This window comes from Chiloscyllium punctatum, chromosome 24, assembly GCF_047496795.1.
Source record: "Chiloscyllium punctatum isolate Juve2018m chromosome 24, sChiPun1.3, whole genome shotgun sequence".
Lineage (NCBI taxonomy): Eukaryota > Metazoa > Chordata > Chondrichthyes > Orectolobiformes > Hemiscylliidae > Chiloscyllium > Chiloscyllium punctatum.
In genome coordinates this window covers 15,488,280-15,501,573 of record NC_092762.1, presented here as the reverse complement: position 1 = coordinate 15,501,573, position 13,294 = coordinate 15,488,280, and the positions used below count along the sequence as shown (strand labels likewise).

At 45.8% G+C, this 13,294-nt stretch overlaps 4 non-coding genes across 4 annotated transcripts; all 4 read right to left on the bottom strand.

The window, feature by feature from the left end:
- Positions 1-1,695: 1,695 nt before the first annotated feature.
- trnai-aau (transfer RNA isoleucine (anticodon AAU)) lies at positions 1,696-1,768 on the bottom strand. Its single transcript has one exon. It is a non-coding gene; the product is annotated as a tRNA-Ile (tRNA).
- A 2,811-nt stretch (positions 1,769-4,579) lies between these two features.
- trnav-aac (transfer RNA valine (anticodon AAC)) lies at positions 4,580-4,652 on the bottom strand. The gene has a single exon. It is a non-coding gene; the product is annotated as a tRNA-Val (tRNA).
- A 5,685-nt stretch (positions 4,653-10,337) lies between these two features.
- Positions 10,338-10,410, bottom strand: trnai-aau (transfer RNA isoleucine (anticodon AAU)). The gene has a single exon. It is a non-coding gene; the product is annotated as a tRNA-Ile (tRNA).
- Positions 10,411-13,221: 2,811 nt separating this feature from the next.
- trnag-acc (transfer RNA glycine (anticodon ACC)) lies at positions 13,222-13,294 on the bottom strand. The gene has a single exon. It is a non-coding gene; the product is annotated as a tRNA-Gly (tRNA).

The window sequence follows — 13,294 nt, the reverse complement described above, 5'->3', positions numbered from 1 at the left end:
ATCACAGTCTCGATTAGATTACCTTTTCCTTCTGATGTCTCCAGGACGGAAATGAAGGAAATGGGAGAAATTCAATAACATATGACACCGAAATTCATTGGAACGATTTTCCCATTGGACAGAAAACCAAATAACGACGAGTCGAGTCACCGCAGGACTTTGTTTCACAACAGCGATGAAATAATAGTCTCCATTCGGTTCCAGTAAAAGCACAAATTGCCTGGAACAGCAGAGGTGTTTGCGATTTTCCGCGCGGGAGGCGAACGCGATCATGACAGCAGAGACACTTGGACACTTCGGTCAAATAACCATGAGCTGCTAGACATTACTACAATTTCGATTCTTGCTTTGCTAAATGATTTCACACATTGCTCGAAACAGGACGACTTTCACGTTTACACGGAACACGAAACACACCTGACTACAGGGAAAATGCACAAAGCTGAGCAGGCAGTGTTCCACATCAAACCGTGCAGCATTTATTCAGTCACTGTGTCTGTTTTGCAGAAGAAGGGTTAAAAGAATGTTTTCCACCCTAAAACCGGAGGTCGCATTACAATCCGAGAACGACAGATCACATTGTGAGCATGCTCTGACCTCGGGGCCGTTTCGAGACGCCACTTTCCGTGCCTTTTACTTTAACCGTGCAATTTGCTGCAGAGATGTTCACTCCTGGACATGAGCCACGTGGATACCAACTGAGTCGGAAACCTGTGCGGGAATCGACGAGAAGCGATTCAATAAATTTAGCTAACTTCCATGGTGCTTATTGGAAATGCAGTTTCTGTTCAAGTCAATCGAAAAGGCAGTTTCTGAACATAGTAACAGAAATCAAAAGGTAATTACCTCACCCCACCCCCACTCCGGAAGAGGTGCTAACTGCCCTTGAGTGCTTTTTGATCTCGATGTGAAGAGCTCACACGCCTCTGAGTCACCTTCAAGTCTCTGTTTGCGGAGTGAATCACAAAGAAGGACTTTTACCAGAGCTGCAACCGCCTCACTTCCCCACTCGCTCTCCCCTTTTACATTTTCCTGCTCGTCAGTGATTTAAAGAAAACCAAATGGATGCGATGTCATTCTGTAGCCTCTCTGTCGATTCCTCCGTTTCAGTTCCAACATGGCTTAGATCTCGGGGCGCACCTTAATATTAGCGGCGCTATGAAAGCACAAGTTCAAAGGTTCCTCTGAGAGTGTAAATTATTTCATTGCTGTTGCTGATTGAATGAGCCACTAACGTGCGAACTGCCCCAAAATATGATTCAGGAATCTGGTACCAACTCTCGCGCGTTGAATAACGACAGACAGCTTCCAAATGAGGCCTTTCAGAGACGACTTTGGGGTACATTTGACAGACAGACAAGTTCAGGAATCCGTGGTGCGCTGTGACACCAGCGCAGCAGCTTCTTCCCTGCCTTTGAACCGGGCCGCCTGCGCAAGGAATGCAAATGCGGTACTGCTTTTCGTGGAAGGATCAGAACGCGGCAAGGACACTCTCAAACAGAATGGCATATGCATCAGAACCAGGTTGGAGAAAAACTTTATAATGCTTTACACAGTAATTAAATGGAGTTGCCTTACATTTCACGACGAGAGCAGATTCTTTCAAGCAAATTCGAAGGCAGGTTTGCAGATGGGAAAGCAAGCAAGAAAGCTCCGTTCTTGTCCATGTAAAAGGCTGCAGTTGACGAACAAAGCAGTTTCTGCCCAGTTTCGAACTGGGGACCTTTCGCGTATTAGGCGAACGTGATAACCACTACACTACAGAAACCAGCCGCGGTGGCCGCCCTGCGGCGCAGTGGCATCCAGCACTGAAAGTTGAAGCCATTCTCCGTTTCACCTTTCTATTTCCAATCGCTCGTTGTTGTCCAGCGTAATTGACATCTTGAAAACGATAAAAAAAAACGACACGTGAAATTGATGACAATATATAGACAATGATTTCGTCAATGTTTGGACCGTAGGGCGAGGTGGAATAAGCTGGGACGACTTTCCCTGCAGCGTAACGGCTGCGATATGATCTAATGGAAGGGTTGTAAACTGAGTATTTCTGTGTTTTACCCAAATTGGGGTGAGTTGAAAACTCGAGAGCATAGGTTTAAGGTGAGTGGGCTGAAATTGACAAAGGACCTGAGGCACATTTCCCACACAGAAGGTTGTGCGTGTATGGAATGAGCTCCCAGAGGAAGTGGAGGAGGCTATTACACTCAGAAAATTGCAAAGGTAATCGGATGAGTTTCTGGACAGGATGGGTTTAGAGGGATTGGGGCCAAATGCTGGGGAACGGGACTTGTTTAATTTTGGTTATGTGGTGAGCGTGGATGAGATACACCTAAATATCTGTTTCCACGCCGTGTACCCCCATAACGTCTTGTTGCTAACACTGGCTTTAAAGGATTACTTTTTAGCGGAGTTTTCCATCGCAGTCTGTGGCACAATCGTTTAGTCTGTTCGACTGCTCACGGGAAAGGTAGTATTGTGAAACACTGCAGAAACGAACGACTTCCTTAATTTTGCCCCGACTGACCATACTCCGTGAAATTTTCCCAGACCTCAATTGAGGAGTTTTCCTGCTCGAAGTTACCTCAGAAACCCTGTTAACTCGTAATGTGCTGAGCGAATCGCAAAACAGAAAGCATTTTTCACGGAACACAAACAAAACTGGCATGCCGAATGCATTTTCAGACAGAGAGATGCATGAATGCTAAATGTGTCACAGTCCGAGGGCATGAGTCATAAAGTAATCTCACAACTAACAACAGGGCAATTCCAAACTACTCTTTCAAACATACTGCAGCGTTAGTGCACCACCACTTTCCAGACAATGCTGAAAAGAGAGATAGAAAGAACATCATAAGAACGGGCCATAAAAAGTGAATTTCACCAATCACAGTCTCGATTAGATTACCTTTTCCTTCTGATGTCTCCAGGACGGAAATGAAGGAAATGGGAGAAATTCAATAACATATGACACCGAAATTCATTGGAACGATTTTCCCATTGGACAGAAAACCAAATAACGACGAGTCGAGTCACCGCAGGACTTTGTTTCACAACAGCGATGAAATAATAGTCTCCATTCGGTTCCAGTAAAAGCACAAATTGCCTGGAACAGCAGAGCTGTTTGCGATTTTCCGCGCAGGAGGCGAACGCGATCATGACAGCAGAGACACTTGGACACTTTGGTCAAATAACCATGAGCTGCTAGACCTTACTACAATTTCGATTCTTGCTTTGCTAAATGATTTCACACATTGCTCGAAACAGGACGACTTTCACGTTTACACGGAACACGAAACACACCTGACTACAGGGAAAATGCACAAAGCTGAGCAGGCCGTGTTCCACATCAAACCGTGCAGCATTTATTCAGTCACTGTGTCTGTTTTGCAGAAGAAGGGTCCCAAAGAATGTTCTCCACCCTAAAACCGGAGGTCGCATTACAATCCGAGAACGACACATCACATTGTGAGCATGCTCTGACCTCGGGGCCGGTTCGAGACGCCACTTTCAGTGCCTTTTACTTTAACCGTGCAATTTGCTGCAGAGATGTTCACTCCTGGACATGAGCCATGTGGATACCAACTGAGTCGGAAACCTGTGCGGGAATCGACGAGAAGCGATTCAATAAATTTTGCTAACTTCCATGGTGCTTATTGGAAATGCAGTTTCTGTTCAAGTCAATCGAAAAGGCAGTTTCTGAACATAGTAACAGAAGTCAAAAGGTAATTACCTCACCCCACCCCCACTCCGCACGAGGTGCTAACTGCCCTTGAGTGCTTTTTGATCTCGATGTGAAGAGCTCACACGCCTCTGAGTCACCTTCAAGTCTCTGTTTGCGGAGTGAATCACAAAGAAGGACTTTTACCAGAGCTGCAACCGCCTCACTTCCCCACTCGCTCTCCCCTTTTACATTTTCCTGCTCGTCAGTGATTTAAAGAAAACCAAATGGATGCGATGTCATTCTGTAGCCTCTCTGTCGACTCCTCCGTTTCAGTTCCAACATGGCTTAGATCTCGGGGCGCACCTTAATATTAGCGGCGCTATGAAAGCACAAGTTCAAAGGTTCCTCTGAGAGTGTAAATTATTTCATTGCTGTTGCTGATTGAATGAGCCACTAACGTGCGAACTGCCCCAAAATATGATTCAGGAATCTGGTACCAACTCTCGCGCGTTGAATAACGACAGACAGCTTCCAAATGAGGCCTTTCAGAGACGACTTTGGGGTACATTTGACAGAAAGACAAGTTCAGGAATCCGTGGTGCGCTGTGACACCAGCGCAGCAGCTTCTTCCCTGCCTTTGAACCGGGCCGCCTGCGCAAGGAATGCAAATGCGGTACTGCTTTTCGTGGAAGGATCAGAACGCGGCAAGGACACTCTCAAACAGAATGGCATATGCATCAGAACCAGGTAGGAGAAAACCTTTATAATGCTTTACACAGTAATTAAATGGAGTTGCCTTACATTTCACTACGAGAGCAGATTCTTTCAAGCAAATTCGAAGGCAGGTTTGCAGATGGGAAAGCAAGCAAGAAAGCTCCGTTCTTGTCCCTGTAAAAGGCTGCAGTTGAGGAACAATGCAGTTCCTGCCCAGGTTCGAACTGGGGACCTTTCGCGTGTTAGGCGAACGTGATGACCACTACACTACAGAAACCAGCCGCGGTCGCCGCCCTCCGGCGCAGTGGCATCCAGCACTGAAAGTTGAAGCCATTCTCCGTTTCACCTTTCTGTTTCCAATCGCTCGTTGTTGTCCAGCGTAATTGACATCTTGACAACGTTCAAAAAAGACACGTGAAATTGATGACAATATATAGACAATGATTTCGTCAATGTTTGGACCGTAGGGCGAGGTGGAATAAGCTGGGACGACTTTCCCTGCAGCGTAACGGCTGCGATATGATCTTATGGAAGGGTTGTAAACTGAGTATTTCTGTGTTTTACCCAAATTGGGGTGAGTTGAAAACTCGAGAGCATAGGTTTAAGGTGAGTGGGCTGAAATTGACAAACGACCTGAGGCACATTTCCCACACAGAAGGTTGTGCGTGTATGGAATGAGCTCCCAGAGGAAGTGGAGGAGGCTATTACACTTAGAAAATTGCAAAGGTAATCGGATGAGTTTCTGGACAGGATGGGTTTCGAGGGATTGGGGCCAAATGCTGGGGAACGGGACTTGTTTAATTTTGGTTATGTGGTGAGCATGGATGAGATACACCTAAATATCTGTTTCCACGCCGTGTACCCCCATAACGTCTTGTTGCTAACACTGGCTTTAAAGGATTACTTTTTAGCGGAGTTTTCCATCGCAGTCTGAGGCACAATCGTTTAGTCTGTTCGACTGCTCACGGGAAAGGTAGTATTGTGAAACACTGCAGATACGAACGACTTCCTTAATTTTGCCCCGACTGACCATACTCCGTGAAATTTTCCCAGACCTCAATTGAGGAGTTTTGCTGCTCGAAGTTACCTCAGAAACCCTGTTAACTCGTAATGTGCTGAGCGAATCGCAAAACAGAAAGCATATTTCACGGAACACAAACAAAACTGGCATGCCGAATGCATTTTCAGACAGAGAGATGCATGAATGCTAAATGTGTCACAGTCCGAGGGCATGAGTCATAAAGTAATCTCACAACTAACAACAGGGCAATTCCAAACTACTCTTTCAAACATACTGCAGCGTTAGTGCACCACCACTTTCCAGACAATGCTGAAAAGAGAGATAGAAAGAACATCATAAGAACGGGCCATAAAAAGTGAATTTCACCAATCACAGTCTCGATTAGATTACCTTTTCCTTCTGATGTCTCCAGGACGGAAATGAAGGAAATGGGAGAAATTCAATAACATATGACACCCAAATTCATTGGAACGATTTTCCCATTGGACAGAAAACCAAATAACGACGAGTCGAGTCACCGCAGGACTTTGTTTCACAACAGCGATGAAATAATAGTCTCCATTCGGTTCCAGTAAAAGCACAAATTGCCTGGAACAGCAGAGCTGTTTGCGATTTTCCGCGCGGGAGGCGAACGCGATCATGACAGCAGAGACACTTGGACACTTCGGTCAAATAACCATGAGCTGCTAGACATTACTACAATTTCGATTCTTGCTTTGCTAAATGATTTCACACATTGCTCGAAACAGGACGACTTTCACGTTTACACGGAACACGAAACACACCTGACTACAGGGAAAATGCACAAAGCTGAGCAGGCCGTGTTCCACATCAAACCGTGCAGCATTTATTCAGTCACTGTGTCTGTTTTGCAGAAGAAGGGTTAAAAGAATGTTTTCCACCCTAAAACCGGAGGTCGCATTGCAATCCGAGAACGACAGATCACATTGTGAGCATGCTGTGACCTCGGGGCCGGTCGAGACGCCACTTTCCGTGCCTTTTACTTTAACCGTGCAATTTGCTGCAGAGATGTTCACTCCTGGACATGAGCCACGTGGATACCAACTGAGTCGGAAACCTGTGCGGGAATCGACGAGAAGCGATTCAATAAATTTAGCTAACTTCCATGGTGCTTATTGGAAATGCAGTTTCTGTTCAAGTCAATCGAAAAGGCAGTTTCTGAACATAGTAACAGAAATCAAAAGGTAATTACCTCACCCCACCCCCACTCCGGAAGAGGTGCTAACTGCCCTTGAGTGCTTTTTGATCTCGATGTGAAGAGCTCACACGCCTCTGAGTCACCTTCAAGTCTCTGTTTGCGGAGTGAATCACAAAGAAGGACTTTTACCAGAGCTGCAACCGCCTCACTTCCCCACTCGCTCTCCCCTTTTACATTTTCCTGCTCGTCAGTGATTTAAAGAAAACCAAATGGATGCGATGTCATTCTGTAGCCTCTCTGTCGATTCCTCCGTTTCAGTTCCAACATGGCTTAGATCTCGGGGCGCACCTTAATATTAGCGGCGCTATGAAAGCACAAGTTCAAAGGTTCCTCTGAGAGTGTAAATTATTTCATTGCTGTTGCTGATTGAATGAGCCACTAACGTGCGAACTGCCCCAAAATATGATTCAGGAATCTGGTACCAACTCTCGCGCGTTGAATAACGACAGACAGCTTCCAAATGAGGCCTTTCAGAGACGACTTTGGGGTACATTTGACAGACAGACAAGTTCAGGAATCCGTGGTGCGCTGTGACACCAGCGCAGCAGCTTCTTCCCTGCCTTTGAACCGGGCCGCCTGCGCAAGGAATGCAAATGCGGTACTGCTATTCGTGGAAGGATCAGAACGCGGCAAGGACACTCTCAAACAGAATGGCATATGCATCAGAACCAGGTTGGAGAAAAACTTTATAATGCTTTACACAGTAATTAAATGGAGTTGCCTTACATTTCACGACGAGAGCAGATTCTTTCAAGCAAATTCGAAGGCATGTTTGCAGATGGGAAAGCAAGCAAGAAAGCTCCGTTCTTGTCCATGTAAAAGGCTGCAGTTGACGAACAAAGCAGTTTCGGCCCAGCTTCGAACTGGGGACCTTTCGCGTGTTAGGCGAGCGTGATGACCACTACACTACAGAAACCAACTGCGGTCGCCGCACTGCGGCGCAGTGGCATCCAGCACTGAAAGTTGAAGCCATTCTCCGTTTCACCTTTCTGTTTCCAATCGCTCGTTGTTGTCCAGCGTAATTGACATCTTGAAAACGTTAAAAAAGACACGTGAAATTGATGACAATATATAGACAATGATTTCGTCAATGTTTGGACCGTAGGGCGAGGTGGAATAAGCTGGGACGACTTTCCCTGCAGCGTAACGGCTGCGATATGATCTTATGGAAGGGTTGTAAACTGAGTATTTCTGTGTTTTACCCAAATTGGGGTGAGTTGAAAACTCGAGAGCATAGGTTTAAGGTGAGTGGGCTGAAATTGACAAACGACCTGAGGCACATTTCCCACACAGAAGGTTGTGCGTGTATGGAATGAGCTCCCAGAGGAAGTGGAGGAGGCTATTACACTCAGAAAATTGCAAAGGTAATCGGATGAGTTTCTGGACAGGATGGGTTTAGAGGGATTGGGGCCAAATGCTGGGGAACGGGACATGTTTAATTTTGGTTATGTGGTGAGCATGGATGAGATACACCTAAATATCTGTTTCCACGCCGTGTACCCCCATAACGTCTTGTTGCTAACACTGGCTTTAAAGGATTACTTTTTAGCGGAGTTTTCCATCGCAGTCTGTGGCACAATCGTTTAGTCTGTTCGACTGCTCACGGGAAAGGTAGTATTGTGAAACACTGCAGAAACGAACGACTTCCTTAATTTTGCCCCGACTGACCATACTCCGTGAAATTTTCCCAGACCTCAATTGAGGAGTTTTGCTGCTCGAAGTTACCTCAGAAACCCTGTTAACTCGTAATGTGCTGAGCGAATCGCAAAACAGAAAGCATTTTTCACGGAACACAAACAAAACTGGCATGCCGAATGCATTTTCAGACAGAGAGATGCATGAATGCTAAATGTGTCACAGTCCGAGGGCATGAGTCATAAAGTAATCTCACAACTAACAACAGGGCAATTCCAAACTACTCTTTCAAACATACTGCAGCGTTAGTGCACCACCACTTTCCAGACAATGCTGAAAAGAGAGATAGAAAGAACATCATAAGAACGGGCCATAAAAAGTGAATTTCACCAATCACAGTCTCGATTAGATTACCTTTTCCTTCTGATGTCTCCAGGACGGAAATGAAGGAAATGGGAGAAATTCAATAACATATGACACCGAAATTCATTGGAACGATTTTCCCATTGGACAGAAAACCAAATAACGACGAGTCGAGTCACCGCAGGACTTTGTTTCACAACAGCGATGAAATAATAGTCTCCATTCGGTTCCAGTAAAAGCACAAATTGCCTGGAACAGCAGAGGTGTTTGCGATTTTCCGCGCGGGAGGCGAACGCGATCATGACAGCAGAGACACTTGGACACTTCGGTCAAATAACCATGAGCTGCTAGACATTACTACAATTTCGATTCTTGCTTTGCTAAATGATTTCACACATTGCTCGAAACAGGACGACTTTCACGTTTACACGGAACACGAAACACACCTGACTACAGGGAAAATGCACAAAGCTGAGCAGGCAGTGTTCCACATCAAACCGTGCAGCATTTATTCAGTCACTGTGTCTGTTTTGCAGAAGAAGGGTTAAAAGAATGTTTTCCACCCTAAAACCGGAGGTCGCATTACAATCCGAGAACGACAGATCACATTGTGAGCATGCTCTGACCTCGGGGCCGGTTCGAGACGCCACTTTCCGTGCCTTTTACTTTAACCGTGCAATTTGCTGCAGAGATGTTCACTCCTGGACATGAGCCACGTGGATACCAACTGAGTCGGAAACCTGTGCGGGAATCGACGAGAAGCGATTCAATAAATTTAGCTAACTTCCATGGTGCTTATTGGAAATGCAGTTTCTGTTCAAGTCAATCGAAAAGGCAGTTTCTGAACATAGTAACAGAAATCAAAAGGTAATTACCTCACCCCACCCCCACTCCGGAAGAGGTGCTAACTGCCCTTGAGTGCTTTTTGATCTCGATGTGAAGAGCTCACACGCCTCTGAGTCACCTTCAAGTCTCTGTTTGCGGAGTGAATCACAAAGAAGGACTTTTACCAGAGCTGCAACCGCCTCACTTCCCCACTCGCTCTCCCCTTTTACATTTTCCTGCTCGTCAGTGATTTAAAGAAAACCAAATGGATGCGATGTCATTCTGTAGCCTCTCTGTCGATTCCTCCGTTTCAGTTCCAACATGGCTTAGATCTCGGGGCGCACCTTAATATTAGCGGCGCTATGAAAGCACAAGTTCAAAGGTTCCTCTGAGAGTGTAAATTATTTCATTGCTGTTGCTGATTGAATGAGCCACTAACGTGCGAACTGCCCCAAAATATGATTCAGGAATCTGGTACCAACTCTCGCGCGTTGAATAACGACAGACAGCTTCCAAATGAGGCCTTTCAGAGACGACTTTGGGGTACATTTGACAGACAGACAAGTTCAGGAATCCGTGGTGCGCTGTGACACCAGCGCAGCAGCTTCTTCCCTGCCTTTGAACCGGGCCGCCTGCGCAAGGAATGCAAATGCGGTACTGCTTTTCGTGGAAGGATCAGAACGCGGCAAGGACACTCTCAAACAGAATGGCATATGCATCAGAACCAGGTTGGAGAAAAACTTTATAATGCTTTACACAGTAATTAAATGGAGTTGCCTTACATTTCACGACGAGAGCAGATTCTTTCAAGCAAATTCGAAGGCAGGTTTGCAGATGGGAAAGCAAGCAAGAAAGCTCCGTTCTTGTCCATGTAAAAGGCTGCAGTTGACGAACAAAGCAGTTTCTGCCCAGTTTCGAACTGGGGACCTTTCGCGTATTAGGCGAACGTGATAACCACTACACTACAGAAACCAGCCGCGGTGGCCGCCCTGCGGCGCAGTGGCATCCAGCACTGAAAGTTGAAGCCATTCTCCGTTTCACCTTTCTATTTCCAATCGCTCGTTGTTGTCCAGCGTAATTGACATCTTGAAAACGATAAAAAAAAACGACACGTGAAATTGATGACAATATATAGACAATGATTTCGTCAATGTTTGGACCGTAGGGCGAGGTGGAATAAGCTGGGACGACTTTCCCTGCAGCGTAACGGCTGCGATATGATCTTATGGAAGGGTTGTAAACTGAGTATTTCTGTGTTTTACCCAAATTGGGGTGAGTTGAAAACTCGAGAGCATAGGTTTAAGGTGAGTGGACTGAAATTGACAAACGACCTGAGGCACATTTCCCACACAGAAGGTTGTGCGTGTATGGAATGAGCTCCCAGAGGAAGTGGAGGAGGCTATTACACTTAGAAAATTGCAAAGGTAATCGGATGAGTTTCTGGACAGGATGGGTTTAGAGGGATTGGGGCCAAATGCTGGGGAACAGGACTTGTTTAATTTTGGTTATGTGGTGAGCATGGATGAGATACACCTAAATATCTGTTTCCACGCCGTGTACCCCCATAACGTCTTGTTGCTAACACTGGCTTTAAAGGATTACTTTTTAGCGGAGTTTTCCATCGCAGTCTGTGGCACAATCGTTTAGTCTGTTCGACTGCTCACGGGAAAGGTAGTATTGTGAAACACTGCAGATACGAACGACTTCCTTAATTTTGCCCCGACTGACCATACTCCGTGAAATTTTCCCAGACCTCAATTGAGGAGTTTTGCTGCTCGAAGTTACCTCAGAAACCCTGTTAACTCGTAATGTGCTGAGCGAATCGCAAAACAGAAAGCATTTTTCACGGAACACAAACAAAACTGGCATGCCGAATGCATTTTCAGACAGAGAGATGCATGAATGCTAAATGTGTCACAGTCCGAGGGCATGAGTCATAAAGTAATCTCACAACTAACAACAGGGCAATTCCAAACTACTCTTTCAAACATACTGCAGCGTTAGTGCACCACCACTTTCCAGACAATGCTGAAAAGAGAGATAGAAAGAACATCATAAGAACGGGCCATAAAAAGTGAATTTCACCAATCACAGTCTCGATTAGATTACCTTTTCCTTCTGATGTCTCCAGGACGGAAATGAAGGAAATGGGAGAAATTCAATAACATATGACACCGAAATTCATTGGAACGATTTTCCCATTGGACAGAAAACCAAATAACGACGAGTCGAGTCACCGCAGGACTTTGTTTCACAACAGCGATGAAATAATAGTCTCCATTCGGTTCCAGTAAAAGCACAAATTGCCTGGAACAGCAGAGGTGTTTGCGATTTTCCGCGCGGGAGGCGAACGCGATCATGACAGCAGAGACACTTGGACACTTCGGTCAAATAACCATGAGCTGCTAGACATTACTACAATTTCGATTCTTGCTTTGCTAAATGATTTCACACATTGCTCGAAACAGGACGACTTTCACGTTTACACGGAACACGAAACACACCTGACTACAGGGAAAATGCACAAAGCTGAGCAGGCCGTGTTCCACATCAAACCGTGCAGCATTTATTCAGTCACTGTGTCTGTTTTGCAGAAGAAGGGTCCCAAAGAATGTTCTCCACCCTAAAACCGGAGGTCGCATTACAATCCGAGAACGACAGATCACATTGTGAGCATGCTTTGACCTCGGGGCCGGTTCGAGACGCCACTTTCAGTGCCTTTTACTTTAACCGTGCAATTTGCTGCAGAGATGTTCACTCCTGGACATGAGCCACGTGGATACCAACTGAGTCGGAAACCTGTGCGGGAATCGACGAGAAGCGATTCAATAAATTTTGTTAACTTCCATGGTGCTTATTGGAAATGCAGTTTCTGTTCAAGTCAATCGAAAAGGCAGTTTCTGAACATAGTAACAGAAGTCAAAAGGTAATTACCTCACCCCACCCCCACTCCGGAAGAGGTGCTAACTGCCCTTGAGTGCTTTTTGATCTCGATGTGAAGAGCTCACACGCCTCTGAGTCACCTTCAAGTCTCTGTTTGCGGAGTGAATCACAAAGAAGGACTTTTACCAGAGCTGCAACCGCCTCACTTCCCCACTCGCTCTCCCCTTTTACATTTTCCTGCTCGTCAGTGATTTAAAGAAAACCAAATGGATGCGATGTCATTCTGTAGCCTCTCTGTCGATTCCTCCGTTTCAGTTCCAACATGGCTTAGATCTCGGAGCGCACCTTAATATTAGCGGCGCTATGAAAGCACAAGTTCAAAGGTTCCTCTGAGAGTGTAAATTATTTCATTGCTGTTGCTGATTGAATGAGCCACTAACGTGCGAACTGCCCCAAAATATGATTCAGGAATCTGGTACCAACTCTCGCGCGTTGAATAACGACAGACAGCTTCCAAATGAGGCCTTTCAGAGACGACTTTGGGGTACATTTGACAGACAGACAAGTTCAGGAATCCGTGGTGCGCTGTGACACCAGCGCAGCAGCTTCTTCCCTGCCTTTGAACCGGGCCGCCTGCGCAAGGAATGCAAATGCGGTACTGCTATTCGTGGAAGGATCAGAACGCGGCAAGGACACTCTCAAACAGAATGGCATATGCATCAGAACCAGGTTGGAGAAAAACTTTATAATGCTTTACACAGTAATTAAATGGAGTTGCCTTACATTTCACGACGAGAGCAGATTCTTTCAAGCAAATTCGAAGGCAAGTTTGCAGATGGGAAAGCAAGCAAGAAAGCTCCGTTCTTGTCCATGTAAAAGGCTGCAGTTGACGAACAAAGCAGTTTCGGCCCAGCTTCGAACTGGGGACCTTTCGCGTGGTAGGCGAACGTGATAACCACTACACTACAGAAAC